At 31.9% G+C, this 14,062-nt stretch overlaps 2 pseudogenes; one reads left to right on the top strand and one right to left on the bottom strand.

Annotated features, from left to right (window-relative positions):
- The first annotated feature begins 3,247 nt into the window (after nt 1-3,247).
- On the top strand, nt 3,248-9,783 carry LOC132190777 (disease resistance protein RUN1-like; annotated as a pseudogene).
- Nucleotides 9,784-12,784: 3,001 nt separating this feature from the next.
- LOC132190776 (blue copper protein 1b-like) lies at nt 12,785-13,816 on the bottom strand (annotated as a pseudogene).
- Between the last annotated feature and the right edge of the window lie 246 nt (nt 13,817-14,062).

Raw genomic sequence — 14,062 nt, 5'->3', positions numbered from 1 at the left:
GATGTTTTTAGGAATACCTGTACCTTGGGACTTGAGTTGACTCTAATTTTTTTTATTTGTCACTGTAAGAAGTTGAAACTCTCAGAAGAATGAAAGGCTGAAGATATATAGTTAATCTTCTGTTTTCTTTTAAAACCCATAATTTCACTAAATAAAGTTTCATGCTGGCTAACTTCTGCTCACTTTTTCCCACTATTTTCTTGACGTATAGATGAAGTTTTGACTTCACTATGTAAATAATGAAGAAAAGACCTTTTTTTTTTTTTTTGGGTCTCAAATAAACCATTGACAAGACAAGGCACTAGCACAAGCACAAAAGTCATACAAAAAAATCAAACTTTCCATCGCATTTTGTTCAAAACAAGACAAATCTCCTCAAACTACTATCTAAATGATAATTTACTCTTTCATACTATCAATTGCAATAATTTACCTCAAAAACTACTAAAATAATACAATATATTCCCAATTTAAAAAAAAATAACGAAATTACTCTTACCAAAATAAAAACAAAAATACTAAATTTTTATTTATTTTTTACAAAATTTTAAGGGTATTTTTGTCTTATTGAAAATTATGTAGGTAATTTCGTCATTTTTCTAACATTGGGGGGTATATTGTCATTGTTTTGGTAGTTTATGGGATAAATTATCGTAATTGATAGTTTGAGGAGTAGATTGTCATTGGAGTGGTAGTTTGAAGGGATTAAATGAACTTTACTCTAAAAAAATAAAAAAAGAATAAAAAAAATAAAAAAATAAAAAAATCAAGCAAAATACAGCACATTACATTCAAAGTTTTTTTTTTAATTTTTTAAAAAGTACGTTACATTTAATTAATTTCAACTCTAAAAGAAATAACAAATAACAAAAAATTAGCTAATTTATCACATCTCAATTTCTGAGCAAAAAAATAAACAAAATGTATTTTTTGTTAAGTTAAAATGCTAGTAAATGTTTACACTTATAACACACAAGTCAAAGACACACTTTCACCTCACGTGAGACACCAATTTTAGAGCCATGTGCCAATCAAATCCAAAAAGCAATTGTCAAGTCTCCCTGTTCCCTTGCTTTGAGTTTGTTTTCTATTATGTGTGTGATATTTGCAAGATAGATATACATCTTACAAAAATTTGCTACGGTATTTTCTTCTTAAAGACTTCAAATTTCTCTAGTATTCCTTTCTCCATTCAACAATTGGCATCTTCTGCTTTAAGAGTTCCAGTAAATTTGTTCCCTTCAACTTTCAAACTTCAAGCATTCAAGTCTTCACCCGGGTCCATTCAACTTTTTCTTATAAAAATTGAGGTATGTAATTAAATTTTTATATTTAAATTTAGATTGTTCTTTTAAATTAGTTTTTTTAAATATTTATATTGCTATTCTTGATAATTGTTTTTGTATTTAATTATTTATGAATATATATAGTTTTTGTTGCATATTTTAATGGTATAAAATATATATTGTAATTATCTGAGATTATCGAGAAAAACAACGATTCTATTGAGCTCCAATTAAATTTTTATATTTTTTTTAGTACTCTTAATTATTTTTGTTCAACTTTATTTTTGTATTCATCAAAAAAATTTTACCCCCTGAATGGACATCCTAGCTTTGCCACGTCTTGGCTATTTGAAGTCAGTCTTGGCTCCTGATACAAAAGTTTGCACTAATTTCTACCTCTAATTTTGATTTTCCTACCACGATGAATTTGAACCATGAATCAACAATGAAAATGACCACACTAAACATCACAATCAGGCCAACTCACAAAAGAGAGATACGCATGATGTCTTTATGTTTGGATGCAAAGAAAATGTAGGAGATTGAGGAATCACTTAATTGGTTCTTGGTAAGGCCTTTCTATGATGCCAACATTCATTTTTCAGAATCATTCGAATATCAATCATACATACTAGAGTCTCATTTCACTAAGCTGATGAGGTTGATGGGCACTGCATTAGCCTAACAAAATAAAGATGAGATGAAATATAATATTTAGCATTACTCTCCACCAATTATTCTTTGGCCATCATTGTAAGGATTCTCATTTGTTTTGATATATAAATATTGAAAATCCACATACGAATATTTAAGAATGTGTTTAAACTTTAAATCATTATAACTCGAATCTTATTATAAAATTTGTGTTAGTTTGTTTAAGTTATACAAAAATTAAATGAATTATTCCTTTAAATGACAAAGGGTTAAAAAAAAAAATAATAATAAATAACTAATAATAAAACTTATCAACCCTATTCTCAAGTATTTCTTATATCTATTTTTAACATTTTTATATCAAACAAAAGAGAGTCCTTGCTTTAAACACAATTTCCCTATAAATATAGGCCATTTGTATTCTAAACACATTAAGCAATAAGAGCACAAATGCACAATGTAACCCTTAGGAGTATACATCTGGGCCGAACCACCCCAAATTCTCTTATCTCATTTTTTTCTCTTGCTTCGGCTACTTTTCTCTCAATTTATATTTCATTACAATTTTTTAAATTTGCAACGATGATGGAGGAAGATGAAGAAGAATTTATGGAAGTGCTAAATGGCAATGAAAATATAATCCAAATTCAACACTTCTTTTGTGAATTAAGATTACAGGCAACAATATTAGCCATTAGATAAGAGAATGGTGAGATTGACTTTAGGTGTGAGTGTCCAATCACATGACTTTCTTATAAGAAAGGATTTATATATGTGTACTTTGAAAAAATGCAATAAAGGAATTGAAAGTGCTTGTCTTTTCTCTAACGTCTAACATGGGAACAAATTTATGACTTTCTTATTATCTTTGAATTCAAATTGCTTAGAAGAAATGTAAGGAGAATTGAAAAAAGAGCTTCCTTTTTTTTTTTTCGTTGAATTCTTGTATGAGTTTGACCTGTGTGTCCAAATCAACCATTATTAGTGTAATTTATTGTTCCAATTTGAACACGGAAACAACTATACAAAAAGTTGTTCCCCGTGTTGAGATTGGATCAATAATGGTGATGTGTTAGGGGATGATCACATCAAAACAACTGTGGTTATCCCCACACCATATTTTACTATTTAAGGGGATGCCTATCTATAAATAGTTAAAGGGATGGAGGACAAAGTCCATTCAGCTTTCTTTAACTATTTCTCTTTGTTTTCCTCTTGGATTTCCACCCCTTTATCCTTCCAAACACTTTTATTCATTTTACTTCAAATAAATTATCAGGATAAATCAAGTCTTTGGGAGTTGAGCCATGGCTATCAGAACTTCGAGATCTCCTAAAGCCATCTTCTCTTCATCTTCTTCCCCTCGTTCCAACTGGATCTATGACGTTTTCTTGTGCTTCAGAGGCGAAGACACGCGCAAAAACTTCACCGACCACCTCTACTTCGCTTTGAGAGATGCTGGAATCAAAATCTTTAAAGATGACAATGAGCTCCGAAGAGGACAATACCTTACATCCGAATTGATAGGAGCAATCCAAGGATCCAGAATCTCTATCATCGTTTTCTCAAGGAACTATGCGGCTTCAAGGTGGTGCATGGAGGAACTTGTGGAAATTATGGAGTGTCGAAGAACTTTGAAGCAACTAGTTCTACCTATATTCTATGATGTTGAGCCCTCTGATGTGAGAAAGCAGACGGGTAGTTTTGCAGAAGTATTCGCGAAACATGAAGAGCATTACTTGTTGGACATGGACAAAGTTCTCAAGTGGAGAAGAGCTTTGTGTGATGTTGCTAATTTGTCAGGGTGGAATCTAAGAAAAACTGCAGACGGGTAAGTTCGCATAAGCAATAGTTTTGTCTTTCACCTACTATATTTTAGAACATTTATAGTATCACATTGCAATATGTTTTCTATATATACATATATTATAATATGAACATTTGTTTTATTAAAAAAAAAAAAAAATCTAACATAGTCAAAGTATATATATATATATATATATCGGACATTATAAACAATGCAAGTAAGTTTTTAGGGTGGAACCACCTCAAAACTCTTTGCTTATCTCTTTCTCATTTTTCTCATACCTTATTGTTTTTATTTTATTTTACTTTATATTCTATCAATTTTTTTATTTTTTATTTCATTGCTAAAATGGGTTCACACTACATTTCGTAATTCTAGACTACCTCTAAAAAGTGATTTGGCTTATATATATATATAAGCCGAATCACTTTTTAGAGGTAGTCTAGAATTATGACATGTAGTGTAAATCCTTTTTTTTTAAAGGCTAAACCGGTTTTTTAAGGCATAATTTTAATAAAAAAAAAAAAGGGGGAAAACCTCACTTTAAACTCCTGAACTACCACCCCTTTTGACATGCCCCCATCAAACTTTAAAACCTTTCATTTTGGACCTCCGAACTATCAATTTCTATCACTTTCATCCTTAATTTCAAATTAAAACTTTTTTTTTTTATTTTTTAAAAAAAAATTATTAAAAAAAATCTCAAAGTGACCCACGGTTGGGCCACCTTGTAACCTTTTTTTTTTTTCATTTTTTTTATAAAAGAAAATTGAAGGGTAATTTTGTCTTTCTAAGAGTTTTAACATCAAAAATTGACAGAGAAGGTCCAAAGTGATAGAAATTGAAAGTTCAAGGGTCTAAAGTAAGGAGTTTTGAAGTTTGAAAGGAGCATATCGAAAGGAGTGGTAGTTCAGGGGTACAAAGTGAAGTTTCTCCTATATATATATATATATATATATATAACTTGATCATTGCCCAAATAAAAGAAGGTTGTAGAGAGTAAATAAATCTACAAGAAGAAGAGTTAGTTAAGAAAGTTGTGGCCAAAATTACTAACATGGTAATATAGTGTTATGACTAAGCCAACTCTTGTGCTCATCTCAAGTATTACTTCAACTTGAATGATAGTTGTAGTTTGTTATTGCCTTTAGAAGCATTGATAGAATTCAAATCATGGTGGAAATTTATTGATGTGATTTGATATTCCATCAAATCATGTGGGAAAAAAAGCCTAGTTGACCTGGTTTATATTGACCTACCTTTTGCATACATATAGGCCACATTTTAGTTTTTGAGGCAGAAAGAGTGAAAATAAGTAGAGAAAATGAAGAAAACCCTTTGCAACTACAATACAAAAAATCTTACTATGCTAGCTGCACTATAGGTTTGAAAAGAACAAAACACTATTATTTGTCATGGAATTAAAAGCAAGGGTAATTTTTGTTGTCTGTGTGAGAGAGGTGTTGAGTCTATTGGATTTTGGGTTAACATAATTCTATGGTATAAAAATTTAGTTTCTTCAAACTTTGACCCATTAGTAAGGTAAATGCTAATGAGTTAAGGATAATGGCCAAAACTAATATGTTCTAACTTTTTACATATTTGTGTATATGAAACTTATAGTTCAATTTTCTCTTGTATAATATGACTCTACCTAACTTCTTAAAATAATTTCCAGGCATGAAGCAAAGTTTATTAAGAAAATTGTTGAAGAGATTTCAAGAGAACTGAACAACACACACTTGTTTATAGCACTCTACCCAGTTGGAGTAGATTCTCATGTTCAAGATATAACTTTTGGATTAAATGTTGGAGCTAGCGATATTCGCATGGTAGGAATCTTGGGAATGGGCAGAATTGGCAAAACAACCATTGCTAAAGCCATTTATAACCAATTTTTTCATGGATTTGAAGGTAAAAGTTTTCTTGCAAATGTTAGGGAAACTTCCAAGGAACCTAGGGGTCATGTTCATCTACAAGAACAACTTCTTTCTGACATCTTGAAGACAAGTGAGATAAAGATAAGTAGTGTTGATAGAGGAATCAATATGATTAAAGAAAGGCTTTGTAGTAAAGCAATACTTGTGATACTTGATGATGTAGACCAAATGGAGCAACTGAATGCCATCTGCAGAAGGCGTGACTGGTTTGGTTTGGGAAGTAGAATTATTATAACAACGAGAGATGAGCATTTGCTAAAGGAGCTAGAAGTGGATAGTGTATATAGAGTTACAACAATGAATGACATTGACTCTCTTGAGCTCTTTAGTTGGCATGCCTTTAGGAATAGTTATCCTATTGAAGATTATACTGATTTGTCAAGAAGTGTTGTTGCTTACTGTGGAGGGTTGCCACTAGCACTTGAAGTTTTGGGCTCATTCCTTTTCTCTAGAAGCATGCTAGAATGGAAAAGTGCATTAGATAAATTGAAGAGGATTCCTCATGAGCAGATTCAAAATAAACTTAGAATAAGTTTTGATGGACTAAGCGACAATACTGAAAAGGATATATTCCTTGACATATCATGTTTCTTCATAGGAAAGGATATAGACTATGTTGTAAAAATATTGGATGGCTGTGGTTTTTTTGCAAAGATTGGAATTAGTGTCCTCATTCAGCGGTGTCTTCTTAAAGTTAGTGAGACAAATGAGTTTACAATGCATGATTTGTTGCGAGACATGGGAAGAGAAATCGTTCGTGAAAAACACCCCAACGAACCTGGGAAATGGAGTAGATTATGGTTGCATGAGGATGCATTTGATATATTGACAAAGCACGAGGTAATAAGAACTTTCTCAATTGAAAACAATGAAAGAAAAAGAAAAAGAAAAAAAAAAAAAAAAGAAAAGCATTTTTCTTTTCTAAGATATATGTTATTCGGGAAGCAAATGCGTACTAATTCACACTAATCACATGCCTTGAAAGTTTAATCCATATATTTCTTATTTGAAAATTGGAACTTTTTTTTTTTCTTTCCTAATATCATTCTATTGTTTGTATAGTTGCAAACATGATTACATTATATTAAGCAAAGCGAGATAAATGAAATGATTAATAAGAAAGATTATGTGATAAGTTTGGATAATCACTTGTCTCATGCAATTCTTGTGTTTTTACAGGGAACAAACTCAGTTGAAGGACTTACTTTAGAATTGACAAGTCTAAGTAAGATGAATTTCAATTCAGAAGCATTTATGAAGATGCAGAGACTAAGATTACTCCAACTTGATCACGTACGACTCACTGGAGACTATAAATATCTTTCCAAAGAATTAAGGTGGCTCTGTTGGCATGGATTCCCTCTAAAGTTTATTCCAAAGGACTTTTAGTTGTAATTGACTTGCAATATAGCAATCTCAAAAAAGTTTGGGAAAGTCCCAAGGTAAAATAATCAATGATTTATTTATTTATTATTATTATTTTATGTTCTACGCTCTACTATTGCGCTTTCCTTCCTTTTCTAATTGGTTGTTTTCTTATTTGTTTAGCAGTTGCTTGAGAAGATGAAAATTCTAAATCTTAGTCACTCTTATTATCTGAGCGAGACCCCTGACTTTTCAAAACTCCCAAATCTAGAGCAATTAATACTTGAAGATTGTACGAGTTTGCTTGAGGTTCACCACTCCATTGGAGATCTTAGTAATCTTGTTTTGGTGAATTTGAAAAATTGCAAATGCCTTAAAAGTTTGCCAAGGAGTTTCTATAACTCAAAGTCTTTAGAAACTCTCATTCTTTCTGGGTGTTCTAAAATGCACAATTTAGCTGACAACTTGGGGCAGATGGAATCATTGACAACTCTTCTTGCAGACAGAACTGCTATAAGACAAGTGCCTTTTAGTATAGTGCAACTGAAGAATCTCAAATATTTATCTCTATGTGGGTGTAAAGGATTACCGTCTAAGTCATTGCCATCACTCTTTTGGTCTTGGATATCACCATGGAAAAGTCCTAAGTCAGTCAATCTATTGACTGCTGCATTACAAGACTTGAGCTCACTAACACACTTATGTCTCTGGGATTGCAATTTATCGGATGACGGAATTCCTACAGATATTTGGAATTTATGTTCTCTTAAAATTTTAGATTTAAGATGCAATAGTTTTGAAAGCCTATCAACAAGCCTAGGTGGTCTTTCAAAGCTTCAAGATCTCAAATTGGGTCATTGTAGAAAGCTTAAATCAATTCCGGATTTACCAGCAAGTTTGATTTTTTTAGATGCAAAATACTGTACTGCACTGGAAGGAATGCCGGATCTATCAAAGCTCTCAAATATGAATGGTTTGTGCCTTGGTAACTGTCACAAATTAGAAGGGTGCATGAATATAACACATACTTCTAAGCAAAGCTTCCAATGGCTACAGGTACATGTTTCTCTCTGTCTCTCTCTCTCTTTCTTAATTTTTAGTAGAAACTTCACTTTAGATCCTTAAATTATCGCGCGTTTTGACAAGCCCCCCAAATTTCAAAACTTCTCAATTTGAACCACTCCGTTAGATTTTAAACGTTAAAAGTGAGGCAATGACGTTTATACCCCTAGTTTTTTATAAAATTCCAAATTTATCCTAAATTTCAAATTCAATTTGTTTTTTTTTTAAATTATTATTAAAAAAAAAGATCAAAAGGCGACCCACTGTTGGGCCACCTTATGAACCTTTTTTTTCATTTTTTTAATAAAAGGAAAATTGATGGGTAAATTTGTCCTTTTAGGGGTTTTAACGGCAAAAATTGACAAGAGGGTAAATTGCATCAAATTGAAAGTTTGAGGGATAAAATTGAGAGATTTTAAAGTTCAGAGGCTTCCCAAAATGCGGGGTATTTCAAGGGTTTAAAGTGAAGTTTTCCCTAATTTTTAACTAAAATAGAATAAGGGGAAAAAAACATTTTGACCCCCTTGAACAATCCACCCATTTGCACTTTGACTTCCAATGTTTAAAAAGTGACACTTGAACCCCCAAACTTCCAAATTGTTGTAATTCGACTATTCTGACTTTTTTTGTTTTATTTTCCAAAATGCCCACATCCCAAATTAAAAAATAATAATAATAAAAAATTTATAAAAAAAAAAATTAATTAAGAGGTGGCCGGCCCTCCCAATCGGGCCTAGCCACCCCTTAATTTAATTTAATTTCTTTTTTTTAACTTGGGATAGGGGCATTTTGGGAAAAAAAGAAGTCAGAATGGTCGAATAGCAACAATTTGGAAGTTGAGGGGGTCAAGTGTCACTTTTTAAACATTGGAGGTCAAAGTGCAAATGAGTGGATAGTTCATGGGGGTAAAATGTATTTTTCCTATAGAATAATGTGTGGAGGAGGATTTCAACTTAAGACTTCTGTTATGATACCATGTTATCTCGTATCACTTAGTTAATACTTTAACATACATCATCCTCTGCTGATGTAACAGAAATGGGTTATGCATGGAGTTGGTAGAGTGTTTGGCATTCTCCTCCCCGGCAATCAAATCCCCGATTGGTTCACGTATCAGTGTGAGGGACCCTCGGTACATTTTAAAGTACCTACTGTTGATCCCATATTGAAAGAGTTTGGTGTATGTGTTGTATCTGCATCACGTGTTCAAGTGTTATCTTCATATAAAGGCAGCATGTCATTTATCGAAGGTAGCATGTTATTTATCAACCATACCAAGAATACAACCAGTGGCCTATTCCCTCTTGGAGATCACCTATTCCTACGTATACGCAATATTGTTCGTACCAATGATTTTGAGGATGGTAATGAAGTAGAGGTTCTTGTATATTGGAGGCCTGAAATATTCATTGTGAAGAAAATAGGGGTCTATCTAGTATATGACAGGGTTGTTGATGGAAAAGATGAGGGTCATGCCATTGTTGTCAGTGATGATGAGGATGACAATAACAATATAGAAGATAGATGCTCCTCTAAGAGAAAAATGAGATCTCCAAATATGATTGATGATTCACAAACTTTGATGAAAGAGAAAAAGCTCAAAAAGCTTGCTACAGAGGAATGGCGCACTCGATCCATTATCGTCATTATTTGTTCACACAACAAGTAATGCAGTAGATAAGGATGAAGTGCATACATTGGTTTCTATCCCATCTCTAAAGGGTAGCTCAATCTACTAGAGATCGCGTCTCATGAAGCAGAAGTTACTAGATTGAATCACCTTCTCATTTCCCTTCTCTTGGGTGGACATTTAGAAAGAAAAAAAATGGACACCTATCCCATTTCTTTTCTAACAATCCCATTCAGTTTTAACAAACGAGTGCACAAGAAATTCCATACAACTTAAAAGTTTGCAGTTTTAAATATATTATGGAGATAGTACAATTTGTATTACCATATTAAAAAAGTAGGGATCATATCGCCATGGCTCATGGGATTGTCGTTTTGATCATTGTTTGTTGCTTGTGGTAGAAAATTAGAAGAACTATCTATTAAACGCATGATGGATGTGTCATGAATACTGAATATCTAATAATTGAAAAACCCCCCACTCATATGATCATAGAAGGTCTTTCAATCGATATCCAAGGTAGCCAATTTTTTTTTTTTTTTTTTCAAAGATAAATGTTATTTTTTTCATCGATCTCTCATCTATCTTACATTCATCTCCATTGGATCTACATATGAATCATACACAATATCCAATGGTGAATTTAAAAAAGAGATGGATAAATAACGAGTGTTGAAATAATGATTAAGTGATTAAATTTATCTCTTCCTATCAGCTTAAGCTTTTAAGATAACTGGTAATTTAATATGGTATTAGAGCAAAGGTCCTGTGATCGAACATTGACTCCGTCAAATCACCCTCCATTTTAATTAAATATTTCACAATGATTTAAGAGATTAAATTTATATCTTATTACCAGCTTAAGCTTTTGAGATAATTGGTAATTTAACAATGAGTCTCTCTTCCCAATTTGCTAGCATGTGATTAGAATCTTCTTGTAGGTGGCCAAAGTTTATGTTCATGCCGGTGAACAATTAGGTTATTCAAATTTTATTGAAATTTCTATAGTACAAGAGAGGAAGGTTGTGGGGTCCACTTGCCTCGAGTAGTGAATCCTAGTCTACGCTCTGAGGTTGAAGTAATTTTATAAGTCACTCTTGTGTCCCTCTTATGTCACTTTATGAATGATGTGGCTTTTAAAATCACTATTTAATTAAATTCAATAATGATCAATACACAAACCCAACAATGATTTTAGAAGCCATATCATTTTCAGAGTGATATATGAGAAATACAAGAGTAATTTCTAGCATTACTCCCCGAGTTGCTCAAAGCAGGTGAGCTCTATAGCCTCCTCTAAAATATGGACAGCAAAATTATAGTGGATCCTCATCTTTTAAATAAGCCTAAAAGCAAAGACTTGTAGGTATTAGCATTATTGTCCTATAAACAATCAAATTATGTTTGAGTTGATAAAATTAGGGGTGTCAAGGTGGTTGCGATTAGCGGTTATCAGCAATAACCGCTAACCGTAACCGCCTTAGCGGTTAGTAGATTTCACTAACCACAACCGCTAACTGCCTAGCGGTTAACGGTTAGCGGTTAACCGCCGGTTAACGGTTAGTGAAACAAATAACCGCCCGCTAACCGCTTTTTCAAAATTGAGCTTTTTTTTGGGGCTTTTTGGGGTTTTTTGAGCTTTCTTTAAGATTTTTTGGACCTTTTCGGGCTTCTTTTTTGGGCCTTTTTTTTACCCTTTTTTTTGTATTTTTTTTTTTTTGTATTTTTAGTGTCTTCTTGGGCCCAATTGCTATAAAAAGAGCCCATATTGAAAAATCAAAAATATTTGACCCCAAATTTACATTTACTTGTACTTTAAAGAAATTTCCTTAAATATCAAATCATAACCGGTTAACTTTTTTTTAAAAAAAAAAAAAAAAGAAGAAGATAAAAGAAAAGAAATTCAACACAATATATAAAAAAAAGTTCAAAATTCAGACAACTGTCACAACATATAATGATAATACATTAATACTTAAATTGTGTTTATAAGTAACATATTGGTCATTGTTTAATCCAATGTCAATTACTTAATTTGATATTATAGGAATCATATCATCATTGTACATTAACAATATGATTCATTTGAAGTCTTGAATAAAGTATTTGAATTGTTATTGAATCATATGATTAAGTATTAATATTATACATTTATATTATTCATATGCATATGTAGACTTATATAGACTTATATGTTTATAACATACATTGGAAATAAGTCTCTAGATATTTAATTGTTGTATTAGTATGAATTGGTATACTTATGAGTTATGTCATATTATATATGTATAATTTGTTATTATATAATCAAATGATTTAATGATCAATTGATCATGTGATATAATCATATAAATTATAGTGATAATATATTAATACTCAAATTGTGATTTAATGATCAAGTGATTATATGATATAATCATATAAATAATATAAATTATAATAATAATATATTAATACTCAAATTGTGATTTAATTATTTTTTAAAAAAATTGTGATTTAGTGATCAAGTGATTATGTTATATGTATAAATATTTTTATAATTATAATTATAAAAATATATTTTATAAAAAGGCGGTTAGCAGTTAGCGGTTACGGTTAGTAAACTCAATAACCGCTAACCATTAACCGCTAGGCGGTTATAGCGGTTAGGCGGTTAGCCGTTAAGCGGTTAGCGATTAACGGTTATAGCGGTTAAGCGGTTAGCGATTAACGGTTATAGCGGTTAGCTGTTAGCGGGCGGTTAAAAACAACCCGCATTGACACCCCTAGATAAAATGCCAAAACTTCTATTGAAAGCCATTTCCACCCCATCTTTATAATGTTAAATTGCCTAAACCCCATCCGCTGTTTGCAAGATAATTTAACAAATATGCTCAAACATAGTATTTGGTACAAATATAGAGCACAAATGGTTTATATTTCAGAACACACATACTACTATAAATCAATAAATTCAGATCCAATACAATGCAATTAATGAATTCAATACACTCCACAAACATGAAAGGAGAATTTTAACTATAGTACTATTGATCCAACTTTAAACCGTGACTATGGCAAGGATGCCAAAAACAACCATCATCCACCCATAATATATAGGTTTAACGCATTTCTTAGCTGTTGAAACAGGAGAAGGTGCTGGAGACACTGACTGAGGCAGCATTATTATGCAAGTTTTTGGTTTCCATTCTCACAATGTTTGGCAACACCACAAATATGCCATTTTCTTTCCGAGGTTGCTAGAGTAATCACATCATTTCCACTAATCAGGGCCTCAATTCCCAATGGTGCAACACATTCCATTGACTTTAAGAACATTATGAACTCCCTCTTTATACTTGAAAACTGCACCAAAAAGTGAATTCTTCCATCATCAATCAAACTTAAAATAAATACATTTACAATATTTTTTTTTTAATACTCAATAAGAAACAAAAATGATCCACTAGCAACCCCTTAAAAACAAGATAGCCTCAAAGTCGAGTAATGCTATGTATCAAAATCCGAATGAAAATTATTTTCCTTTACAAAAATTGGAGTAATGTTATGGGAGTGGTTCCCTGTCCACTTTTTGTAAAGGAAAAAAATTTCTATTCGGATGAGATATAATCAATACTTTAACGCTCATCCTCACGTATGGTCTCAATCTCCCTTTTAATAGGTGAGACACAACACCTAAAATATTTAATTGAATTGGAGTGAATTGACGGAATCAAAGTTCAAACTCATGACCTATGGCTCTGTTATCATATTAAATCATCATTTGTTGTAAAAGTTTAAGCTGATAGGAACATGTAAATTTTTCAATACTTTAACAAAGTATTGATTTGAAAACAAACATGGGCAAATAAAACAAAAAAATTATATAAAAAATATGATAAGTACAAAAAGTTTATAGAGTTAATTTACCAAGAATGTCACCAACATGAAACTCCTTTCCTTGAGCCCAAGCTTGGTAGTCAAAGTTAATGGTCCAACCCTTGTCATCACCAACCACAAATTCTATGGCCAAAATTGAAGGGACAAGAATTGCTACGATTGCAAGGATGAAGAAATATTGGGAAAATGCCATTGATTCTCTTTATTGTGTTGTTGATCTCAAGACCTAGAAATGGTGGGTATTTATAAGTCAAAGACCTCACATCTTGACCGTTTATGGACGGCAATGCCAAATGGCACAATTAATTTAATTTGTTGGAGTTGTTCAAGAGCTAGGCCATTTCTTTTACATTTTGGACTGCTTGCCGGCTTTTAACTTTGAGATTATTTCCGCCGTTTTGTGTTAAATATTAGTTAAATATAAAATTTTAATTTTTTA

Source organism: Corylus avellana, chromosome ca8 (assembly GCF_901000735.1).
Source record: "Corylus avellana chromosome ca8, CavTom2PMs-1.0".
NCBI classification, from domain to species: Eukaryota; Viridiplantae; Streptophyta; class Magnoliopsida; order Fagales; family Betulaceae; genus Corylus; species Corylus avellana.
Note: the sequence above shows the minus strand (reverse complement) of the source record. Positions and strands in the feature narration are given on the sequence as shown.